Below are 12,905 nucleotides of genomic sequence, written 5' to 3' on the forward strand. Positions count from 1 at the left end.
AAATGCGTTAAGAAGGTGGCAGAGGGGGGAATGGATCACTGCTTTTGGGAAGCACAGTTAAACAGACTCCTGTGGCAGATGTGAAATGTGAAACTGGTGAAGAACAGGTTTTGTACCCTAGGCAGAGCTTTGAAAACTGAGCAGGTGAAAGAGTCACTGGAGCTGGGCTAAAATATTGCAACAGGGAGCAAGAAGCAGGAGGATTGGCAGTATCAACTTTTGACTGAATTTGAAAGCCCTGTAAGAGCAATTGTGAGGTTAACAAACAAATTAACAAATATATCTTAAATGATTAAATGAACAGATATATCCTAAATGATGATGTTTACTGAGGACTGACAAGAAATGCTCATTAACTAATTAAAAACTTAACATGCTAATGAGAATTTCACAGATACCTGGGAACAAAACCAGTAGTAGTACACAGTATTGTTAGAAAAATTGTTTACCCATCATCTCATCTGATCTCCTGTTTATCTTCCTTGATATTTTAAATGGCTTACTACAGCAATAAATAGGATTTCTGTATGCTCAGAAGGATAAAAACCATCTCTTTGTCTTCTCAATCTTAAGAATTTTTTTTTTATTAAATACAATAATATTCAGGTCATATTGTTTGTCAAGCATCATTAAAATATTTGACTCCTCACAGGCAACTGTCCAGATTTTATGCTCACTACTGCCTTTGATCCATTTTGTAAGGTAGGCAGCACAATTTTTGTTTTGTATTAGCTTCCTAAATACTCAGATTTTTTTCCCCATAATTTTTTACAGACTTTCTAATAATTTTCTACAGACTCATAATTTTTTACAGACTTTCTAAGGAAGAGTTATTGCAAACTATTACAAGTTATTTTATTGTCTTATATTATTGTCTCCTTTATAAATTACTTAGAGTACTCATAATTTTATTACTTTACCTCAAAGCCATCCTGCTTACACTAGTAAACTCTCCTTCCCCTGAGATAGCACTGTTCCATATCAACTTTTTAAGTCTAAAATTTTATTTGGAAAATTTTGAGAACTCAGTAAGCAATCATTTCAGAACAGTGTGAAGTGTCAAAAACTATCAGAAACCTAAAACCAGTTTATCATTTAGAAGGAAAGCAATCAACCCAACCTACAAAGCAATCAACTTGCTGGCTGCTAAATTTACCAGGCACCAATGAGAAAAGCACTCTGGGAAAATCAGTGTCAGAATACAAAGTTATACTGAAACATTCAGTGACACCTGCAGGGAACCCCAATAAAAGAGATGATACTGGGGCAGAGACAATCTAAGTTTGAGAAATTGCAATATTTGACATGATTATGTCACTTTGCAAAATAGTTTATTCCATTCTAATTAATTAATCTTTTATAAATAAAAAAAATTACTATAATTAGGTGACTTAAAAACTTAATTTAATTAATTTTAGTTATGATCCTGGAGATCAACACTAATAAGTCCAAAAATTTTGGAGCATATTTGAAGGAATATTACAATAAACAAGGAATGTCAATTAAACCAATCTTGTCAGAACAAGCTTAATTCTTTTTCAGTAACAACAGAATTATAAAGAAAATTAACATTTATTCTATCATTTGATTTAACTCTTTTTTTTCCTGAATATTTCATTATTGGTTAATTATGACTGTCTTATTTTTATAGACTGTAATATATAAAAACTTTTATTACGATTATTAAGTACATTTAATGAGTTTCCATTTTTATCAACCATAGACCCTCTAACTTTTCAGTTTTATGGGTCTACTATACTTCATTGAATTACTGCCAAATACCTAATCTTCCAGAGAAAAACGTAAACAGTCTGCATTGTATATATCATCACAACAACGCTTCTCTTTGCTGGTTGACCTGATATGCAAGCTTCTTTCAGATTCCTTGGTCACTCTTTTCATACAGTAAATTAAAAAAAAATAGGGAAGATAGGGAAAGATATCAGCAATGTATGCTTATTATAGATAGAAAAAGTTATAAATTATAGCCTACTAAGTTAAGCCCAGAAAGATTTCTGTGTAGGAATATGTAAATTGACAAGAAGATATGTAACAATAAGAATATGTTATAATAAGGAGAAGTGCTGCCTTGCTGACCCTGTACCTTTTTAATTTCATATTCAGGCATTTCCTTATGCACATCTCCTTAGGGCATTTGCAACCTCTTCATGGCTGACAAGGGTTCACACTTTCTGCTCCAGAGTAGCCCAGCCACAATGGCTTTATGAAGCTGCATTCTTTAACCCCCACAGATTTCAGCTGTCAAGGGTTACACAGACATGTGCCACGGAATAATTACCCATTGCTCAGGTGGCACCTAAAAATTACTCTTTGAAGAGCCTTCAAAAACTTCTTTCCTGAGTTCTGTCATTACAGGGTCATGTTACCTGAGGTACCACTGCATCCACGTGAGAAGGAGGGATGTTAAAGATAATTATTATCTGTTCCTGAATGTTTTTTAAAATGTTTGTGCTAGTTGCAGTTCCCAGCAGTTCACACTGGGTGCTGTTCCTAAAGATGGCACCTGGTTCCTGGCAGGTGTAGGTAATTACTGATTTGCAACACAGGCTTGTGTAAGCCAGCGTGCACAGTCTGCCTTGTGAAATGCTGTTTGCTCAGTCCTTCATAACTTTTAAGTCTCCAGCAAGAAGGCAAAATTAAGGTGCTGTTGAAGCCAGATATTTGTTTTACTTTTCCTCCAGCAGGGCCAGCTGTTAGGGTCCCTATTTCCCTGCAGAAATAGGCAGCTGCATGCCTGCCTGGAACTAAAGCACAGATTTTCAGCTGAACTTTGAGATGAAATTTCAGAAAGAACATGCATTCACACCCACACCCACAAACCCTGCAAACACCCCCACAAAATGAGTGCATATTAAGCATGATGGTGTGGGTCATTTATTTATGGATAATGGAAAATATTTTAAAGAAGATTATTTTCTGCTGTAAAAATGGAATTGTAGTAATGGGGACAATTACAAGGGAATGGAAATAAAAAAAAATGATGATTAGTCAGGAACACATTTGGGTGTGGTGAAAAGAGATGCCTCTACCATTTATTTCAAGGTTAAACTACCAAATGCTCAAATATGTCTGCAACTGGCTCAACAGCATTATAGATGAATAGGCACTATGCAATCAGAATACATTATAACCCTACAGAGACAGTCCAGGAGAAATGATGCTGATAAACAAGCCCATATTAAGAGGAGTGCCAGAAAGACTAAAAATAAAGCTTTTTGACAATGCAAAATTGCATTTTGCTAAATATTTTACTGGGAGAATGCAATATTGGATCTGCCAGCATGAAAGATTATATAGAACTTTTGGATTTTAGGTTCTGCTTCTTGTTCTGACAAAGTATCTGGCTAAATTACAGCATGAAACAAGTATTCCAGGACAGAAATCAGGCCTCAAACCAGCTTAAATTGTCCTGGAACACTCAGTGTGATTCTTCTCACTCTTCCCCCACTTTTCCACTCCTTCCCAGGGAGGTTCAAGGGAAGTCTGTGCAGGGCTTTTTCAACTGACTGTAGGCTGGCTTCCGTACATTTGGTTTTCTTTCAATCCAAGCTTCTCTGAATGATACGTTAGGCTGCAAAGGCTCAAAATGGGCAGAATCGACTTCTAAATGTTCTTGTTTTCTGAGTCAGATTCCACAATGTTATCTCTAGTCTGATAGAGAGTATAAAATAAAATAAAGTCTTTATGGGTAGGGTAATTTTGACTAGTGTTAGCTTCCCTGGAAAGTGCAGCAGGAGGAAAGTAACTCCTGTAAATTTTTTACTATTTAAAAATATTCACTATACAGTTCACATGTGAAAGTTTTGCATAAACCAAAAGGATATTACATTAAATTGATAGAAAAAAATGGGCCAAAGGAAAGGTATTAGACAAATGAGAATGACCAGAGCAAAATCACCAGAACATCACTGAGTTTATAAACTCATATTGGGACCACAAACTTTTTCTTCAGCATCTGACCTCTGGGTCCCACACAACAAATACATTTTCCTTAGACCATTTTGAGTTCAGTTTTGACTCCAGCTGGTTCTGTTTCAGTTCCAGTACAAACCTCTCAGAACTTTGAAATAGGATTTGCTTCTTGTTCTGGTTTAAGCCAAAAATAAAATGGAAAAAAGGACTACTATTTGTTCAGCTCCTTTGCTCCATTGTTCACTCATCCACTGTTCTGAAATCAGACTTTTCAATACATGCATATTTTGAAGTGGACTAAGTGGGAGGACACTTCACTGCTAATAACCTTACGTTAAAACTTGAGTCTGTGGATTGTGTATATCCAAAGAACACTTTGGGTAAGAGTCAATGTGTCCCAGCACGGATGAGATGACTAGATAAGTAAAAACCTCTTCCAAAGAGCAGGTTTTATCATATCTGAAACTGGGTCCATATTTATCAACTTGAAGATAATGGAAGATCCATTTACAGCTCCTGCTTCTATGGCACATTTTTATTCCTGCACTACACTGAAGCACATCCACAATTTATCAAAGAAAAGTCAAGCTTACACTCGACTTATTTACTGTCAGTTCTCATATTAGAGATTTACCTTTGTATAATACTGAATACTTATAGTGGTACAAGTGATACTATGATCTTGAAAGGGCCAAGGTAAAGCACTGAGCTCTACTTAAATCAAATGCAATAAGACTACTATTCATCTATTTCTGCCCCTAATCTGATTTCTGAATAGTTGAATCTCTAGGATATCTCCATGTTTTAGCTGTTTTCAGTTGGCAATCCCATCTAGAATGGTTGCTATGTTTCCATTCATAGCATCCAGGGAATATGTGAACAGTAGTGAAAACAGCAGCAGGAAATGCAGAAATGATCCTCAGCAGCATATAGGCAGAAAAAGCAGAATTACTTTTTTAAGCAACGAGAAATGTGCATCAAAAATTTAACAAGTCCATATGCAGCAAGCAATGTGGCACATCATCTTTATTGATTACCACTTCCAGAGCAGATATATACAGTTCACAATAGAAAACATACCCTGCATTAAATTTCAGCTTGTTCTAAATCCCTAGCAGGAATAAAACAGTTAGGGAAAAGGGCATACATAGTCTTTGCAATAAAAATGGTCATTCTGTACCCCTGCTGTGTGATCTAATGATAATGTTGAGTCAAACATGAGCAGGGGAACAAAATTGGCCAGGCTAAACAGAGATATTTGGCTGAAACTCAGGACTAAAAGGAGAGTTTATGACTTTTTGAAGGAGCAGGTTATGCAAAAGGACTACAAGGATGTTTTGAGGTTATGCAGGGAGAAAATGAGAAAAGCCAAACCTTGACCAGAAATTGTCTGAATACTGCTGTAAAAGACAATAAAACCTTTTCTATTAATACATTAGAAACCAAAGGAGGGCCAAAGGAAGTCCCCATCTTTTATTGGATCCACAGAGGGTGGTAAAACAGTGCCAAAGGCTGAGGAAAAGACTGAGGTGCTTCATGCCTTGGTCTGCAGTAGTACCACCGGTTGTTCTCTGGGTGCTGAGCTCCCTGACCTGGAAGAGAGGGAAGGGGAGCAGAATGAAGGCCCTGTAATCCAAGAGTAAATCTTCAGTGGCCTCCTACACCCCTTAGATACACAAAAGTCTATGAGGTCAGATGGGAACCACCCAAGGGAGCTGGTGGAAGTGCTCACCAAGCCACTTTCCATGATTTACCAGAAGTCCTGGTAAAGCCCAGGGAGATCTCAGTTGACTGGAAGGGATCTAATGTCCATCTACAAGAAGGAATGTTTGGAGGATCCAAGGAACTACAGGCCTGTCAGCCTGACCTCAGTGCAGGGAAGGACATGGAACAGATCATCTTGAGTGCCATCATGTGGCACAAATGGGACAGCCAGGGGATCAGGCCCACACAGCATGGTTTTAGGAATAGCAGGTTCTACTTGACAAACCTGATCTGCTTCTATGCCCCACTTAGTGGGTGAGAAAGAGGCTGTGACTGTTTGCTGGACTTCAGGAAAGCCTTTAATACCATTTCCCACAGAATTCTCCTGGAGAAACTGTCTGCACAGGGCTTGGAAATCTGCACTGTTTGCAGAAAATGACATATTGGGCAGGAGTGTTGATCTGCTGGAGGGCAAGAAGGCTCTAAAGAGGGATCTGGGTTGGTGGTCCAAAGCCAATTGCACAAGGCTCAACTAGACCAAGTTCTGCACTTGAGTCACAACCCCAGGCAGAGCTACAGGCTGGGGGAAGAGTGGCTGGAAAGGTGCCTGGAGGAAAAGGAGCTGGGGGTGCTGGTCAGCAGCAGCTGAACGTGATCCAGGTGTGCCCAGGGGCCCAGGGAGGCCAAAGGCACCTGGCCTGGATCAGCAATAGTGTGGCAGCAGGACCAGGGCAGGGATTGTCCCCCTGTGCTCAGCACTGGTGAGGCCACACCTCAAATCCTGTGTCCAGTTTTGGGCCTCTCACTACAGGAAAGGCATTGAGGGGCTGGAGTGAGTGCAGAGAAGGGCAGCAGAGCTGGGGAAGGGTCTGGAGTCTGATGAGGAGCAGCTGATGGAGCTGGGGATGTTTAGCCTGGAGAAAAGGAAGCTCAGGGGAGACCTTGTCATTTTCTACAACTCCCTGACATGAAGTTGTGGTAAGGTGGGGGTTGGTCTCTTCTCCCAAGTAAAAATGGCAGGAGCAGAGGAAATGGCCTCAAGTCATACCAGGCAAGATTTATTTTAGATATTTGGAAAATTTTCTTCAAGGAAAGGGCTGTAAAATGCTGGAACAGGCTGCCCAGGAAAGTGGTTGAATCACCACCACAGGGATATTCAAGTGATCTGTAGATGTGACACCTGGGGGCTTCTTCTATTGATGGACTTGGCAATGCTGGGATAATGGTTAGAAATAATGGACTTAAATACCTTTTCCAATCAAAATGGTTCTATAATTCTATTCTATGATTACCACTGATGATGATGATGAGGAAGGGAAATAGGGTGACATCTTACACACTGCATAAGGCCATAAAATATTTCTGTCTTGGAAGAGCAAGCTTAGCATAGCCCTTGTCCCTTAGTAGTAATCAGTAGTCCTACTGATGTCAAACTGAGATAGGGCAATAAAATTTGCATTCTTTTGATTAGAGAACTGAGATTAACATTGCAAGTCTCCTCTGATTATATCTGAGAAGATGGGAAGTTGTATGAGAACTCCAGGGGGAATGTGATAGCCCTTAAATGAACACAATTTAAATGGAGGGTATCAGGTCTCTCACTCCTTTGAAGGCAGAAAAAAGAATAGTTTCAAACTGGTACCATGTGAATATCATGCAGCTTATCTGATATTACTAACCACTTCAGGACTGCTGCCATTCTAAAGGCCAAAGGAAAATGTGATAGTAAGAAGCAAAAGAAAGTGCAAAACACTGGCGATGGGCAGCACACCTGTCTTTGCTCATAATAGGGAAAAATCATGAACTGAATAAGAAAAAAGTAGAAAATCACTTTTAAGATTAGTTGTACTGATCCATACCATGAGTAACAACGAGAATTTGCTTTTAGGGATGAAAGGAAATGAAAGAAAACACATATTTCTTAGCCAACAATTTTTGATGAGGTCAAATTCCCACCAATTACAGACTCCTCACGAGTTTAAAGAATTGGGGCAAATGTAGGAAAATGCTTAATTGGGTTCTCCCAAAAAGGGACAATAGGCCTATTTATGTAATCATTTCTAAAAATTCCTTTTATCCTTATGCAATATGAGTCCAGAGTTACAATTTACTCATTTTCTCATATCTTCTGTTGCAGCAGGCTTCTCTCCTAGCTTGCTTGTCTAAATTTTGGGCTGTTTGTTTTTGGAAACAATCTAGCAAGATAACATGATTTTTTTTGATATGTTACAGTTTCTGATATGAACGTTTCAGGCATAGCCCATTATATTGCTTAGCATGAATTATGGTTTAGACCTTTATTAGCCTTTTTAAAAATTCCTTTGTATTTGAGATTTTAGTGTTTAATTAGGATTAGTTCCTGCAAGCACACTCAGATATTTCTATAAATAGAACTGTAATGGATGCACTGAGTGAGGTGAAATTCTATTGTGCTTGGTTGTCTTCTCCCTATTGGTAGCAAATACAGCTGACAGAAAACAAATACAAAAAACAGTTCACAAGAATTCACTCAAAGGAGGTCAGACATTTAGAGACTTCCTTGAAAAAATGACCCCCAGACTATTCCTTTTCCTAGCACATAAGGACCAGCTGTTCCCATCTGTGCAGGGGTCTAACTCCTTTCTGAACATATATAAATCCTGGTTCCGTGGTAACATCTGGCAGTAAATTCAACAAATCAGTGTGCTTTTTTTGTTTATTTAATATTCTTCATAGTCATTGCTTTCTCACCTACCAGGGACATTTAATCTTTTGGTAGGACATCATGGATACACATGGCTCATCTGAAATCTCCTCAGCCCTGAAGATTTGTCTGTATAAATTTGTATTATGGAAAGAAGTATTTTCCTTTCAACACTGAAACCTCTTGCTCTCAGAGCGCATTGAAGTCCTGCAGATTTCAATTCCAGAATAAAGTGCTCTCCCTTCTTCAGAAAGGCTGCCAGATTTTTGGGCATGCTAGAAAGAGATCACAAGCAGAGGAAAAAATTGAGAAAAAAATTTATTCTGTGCATTCCCAACAGGTAGCCAAATACATATGGCAGATTACTGAGGGACCCTGCTTTATTTATTCATGTCAGTGCTTGAAGGAGAGGACCATGATAAGCAGCCCTGCTGAGGGATGCAGGGATGCAGCCCGCAGATGGCACTGCTCCCTCACTAGTTCTCTTCTCAAGCCAGCCGTGACTCACAGTTTGCACTGAAGATATTATTTTTTCTCCTAGGGACATGTTTACTTTGTGCATCCTGAGCCACAAACAGAAAAATGAGCTCTTCTTCAATGCAATATTAGCAATGAAAATCCTGTTAAACCTTTAAAGATCGGGATGGGCCATGTTTCACTTGCCTTTTGCACCAGACTGCTCATACAATTAAATAAAATTGCTCTTCCTGGTTCAGTGGGCTAAAGCCCTTGCCTTCTGTCCAATTTAGTATGGAATTCCTTTGTTTCTAGAAAAAAAAGGAAAACAACTAAAAACTTACAGACCTTGCAGTGGCATGAAAACCTGGGTGTCTCTTTAAGAAAAACAAAAATATCTGTCAATTGATAAGCAAACAGGTGAATTGATTAAAGTAATAAATTTAAACACACACACACACACACACACACACACACACACACACACAAAGAGAAAATAAACAAATATGTCCTACTTTGGGAAGCAGCTTATGTTTGATCAGGCTTTCACTGAAGATACAAAGCTAGCAAGTAAATTGGACAAGGAAGAGTTTTCCTCTCTGTTCTTTGCAGTGGCACCTCAGTAAACAATGCTGGGTAGAATTTAACACCAGACTGTGGCAAGGGAAGCAGCATGCTGTAGTAATTTGGTGACTGCATGCTCTCCTTTTATCTATCTGCAGAGACAGCAGCAATGCTTGCAGTTAATGTTTCATAGTGTTTTTCACACTTAAGTTAGAAAAAGAAATGGTTTGCCTAAGTTACAGCATCGTCAGTTGTTTCTTTGAAAAGCACTGTTTTCTTTGTTTTTTTTAGGCAACAGATTTCAGTTTTCACAGGGGACTAATCTTGAGGACATGAAGGTGGCCATTGCTTCTGCTTGCCTGTTTACACTGATTTGACCAGCCTATAAAGCCTTTCAAAAACCATGTTCTTACATGCTTAGCAGAACTCTTTAGAGACTGGCTGTAAAATCTTGCAGCGTTCAATTTGTGCTAGGCATGCACTCAACTCTACAGAAGGCTCTGCAGGTATCTGTCTTGAGCAAAGCTTTAAAAATAGACTGAATCTTGCTGCTGCAGGTACAGCTCCTAACGCTGCACAGGCTGAACTGCAAAGCCTGCCCTGAATGAACATGCATGAGACAGGATGGATGCCAGCAAGGGATTTCTACACCACAGCAGATCTCAAGGGGTTAATATGAATAGCAGCATTTAAGGGCTCCTAACAAGGCAGTGACAAACCTATTTGATAGGGAGGAAAGATGATAACTCTTTTTGCTCCCCACATGCCAGTACTAAGTACTGAAGTTGTAGCCTCTTCTCCTTGTTGCATATCACGAGGAGTTTGCCATGTCTGGGCAAATCCATTTTTGTTTCTGCTCTTTCAGGTACACAGAAGAAGGGGAAGCCCAAATTCTTGACTTGTCACATTGTTTTCAAGTCCAGTAAATTGTAATCTGTTAGCAAATTGGGAGCCATGTGTCCTGTTAAAGACGGAAATTCTGATGGTTAATTTGCCCAGAGCTTAGCTAGATACACCTATCACTGAAGTCAACGAGCAGACTAAAGCTCAAAGCAGATTGAATCTGACATATTCCTGAGGAGCTGCTGAATAATTCCATCCTTTGCCTTTTCTCACACTCCTTCTATGCTTTTTCTGCTTGCAGCTTGATTCTCTTTTTCCTTTGTGTTTGCCTAATGATGGCTGCCATTTCCCCTCTCCATGAACAAACAAGCTCACCATTTTCTTTAATGCTTCTATTTGAATTATCCCTGTAAATTCACCAGAATGATAGAAGTGTTATTTTGCTATCTACCCCAGCTGTGACTCTTGCTGATTTAAACTCAAATATGCTAAAATGAGTTTTAGATGAGGATTCTTTGTTCTATTGTCTCTACAGAATTCACCATTCCAAACGTGTTACTTTGAGAAAAAAAAAATTAATATCCTGTGCTTGAAGAATTCTTGGAAAAAAACAGTGGCCTATGCACATAAGGAAGAGATACTTATCTGAATAAAGATATGTCTGTTGGACATATGAAGACACTCTATATGCATTCTCCTTTGAAAACCTGTCCTAGTCTCACCCACCCCACCTTGTTTCCCTCTGACTCATTCTAATCCGACTCTTCTGAAGTTTCCTTGACCTTTCCTTACTGGTCTTTCTTGACTTTTCCATTTCATGCCTTTATATAAGGTAGATGAGCAGTTTTCTTTCTACCTCTGACAGCTTTTTCCTTATAGCCACCCCTGTGGGTCTGAACAGCATTTATCTCTGTGTAAAAGGCTTTTAACTGGACTATTTAAAAACAGAAAAAAAAACCCAACACAATTTATATGATGTTCCAAACTGAGCTTTTTAAGCAAGAAAGAGAAGGAAAATATTTATCAGGTCTTAAAAGTAAGTAGTTCAGGTCATGAAAGCTGATTGACAATTACTTCTGTCCTTTAAAAGAAACAATTGGACTGAGGTATTTGGAACACCTGTTGTATGAGCTAATATTACAAGAGAAAAGCTTGAATTGTTGATTCCCTAACAAAGGTATGTGCTAATTCCCTTTAAAAATGAATCGGTTTTAATACTGAGCAAAATCAAGTTGTCAGAGAACTTGACAAACTATGACACACACAGAACATTGTTTGGTAAGTGCTGTATCTAGGGTTGGCTTCAAGCATGCTAAGAAAAGGCAGTAGAGCACATCAGCAGAGTAAAAGTAGGGAAAAGGAAAATTGCAAAGTAGCTGTGCCCCCCTGACTGCTCTGCTCTGGTCAAGGTCCTGCAAAGACAAGGATTTGTCATTTGACATTTGCTGTGACTGTGTGAAACTTTGTGGCTGTGAAGTGAAACTCCTCTTAGAAGTACCAGTTATTCCTACATCTCTTGCCCTACCTCTGGTTGCAGCAGGAGCAGCAAACCTGGTTCTCCGGAATCCACTTGATCCTGACAGTTTCAGGGAGGAAAATGTTTTTCTCTCAGCCCTCTTCTGATGCCACCCCCACAGTTTTGCCTCAGCCTCTGGCTTCTTCTGTCCCTGTGGCAAAGGAGACCCACCTTGGCTGTGTTGCTTTGCAGAAGCAAACCACCAGTTCAGCTTGACTATGGATATATATCTCTGCAACTACTGTGAATATATTACACACTGTATAGAAACAGATGATCTAAACCTTTGAGTCAAAGTCAAAGACATAATGAAAATTATTGACAATTTTGGACATAAATAATTTCAGAGCTTTCTATGGAATGGGATTTGGTTCCTTCTCATTTCAGCCACCACTGTGATGATGTGACCAAAATAACTGTCAAGCACTGAGGTGCATTAATGCAGATAGCTATAGTAAACCCTCTGAGGAAGTTAATAATACTTTATTTTCATAGCAGGGAATTAATAATGTGCAGTAAAAAAAGACTCAAGGCCACTGTTAAACAGAAAATATAAATATATAAAAATGCATGCAGAACACTGTTACACATAAATAAATACATAAATATATCTATAAAATCCTTGATTCAGTTAAAGAATTATCTATTGGTGTTAGTGAAGTTGGGTTCCTTTGGAAAAAAATTAAATGTAAACTTGTGTGTGACATGTGAATAAAGATAACCACATCTGCAACATCCACAGCTATCAGTAGAAAAATAAAACAAAAATGATACCTAATTCTCACTGAATCATTAACAAGGATCTTTTGCATTTTAAATCTTCTTTTGTTGAAATTGTCAATTTATAGAAAGAAGTAAAACAGAAAAAACAATCATCCAGCTACTGCAGTCTGTGCCTCTCTTCCAGAGACCGATGCCCTCTGAGCTGACAGAATTTTGGATAGAATAGTTTTCCCCTCCTTGGCAGAGCAACACTCAGCTAGGGGCAAGATGCTCTACAGCAAGTTTCACAGTTATCAGCTGATAGCAGAGAAACCTAAAACTGGAGTCATGTTTTCTGTTCCAGGCTCCAGGCATATGTTCTGCTGGGTATGTCTTCTCCTGCTTGTTTCTCTCTGGTATCATCACCTCTCCTCTGCCTTCTGAATTTCCCTCCCCCAGTCCTGTCTCCTGAGATGCCTCAGCCTCCTTCTCCAGGCAGGGCTC

This window comes from Molothrus ater, chromosome 2, assembly GCF_012460135.2.
Source record: "Molothrus ater isolate BHLD 08-10-18 breed brown headed cowbird chromosome 2, BPBGC_Mater_1.1, whole genome shotgun sequence".
NCBI classification, from domain to species: Eukaryota; Metazoa; Chordata; class Aves; order Passeriformes; family Icteridae; genus Molothrus; species Molothrus ater.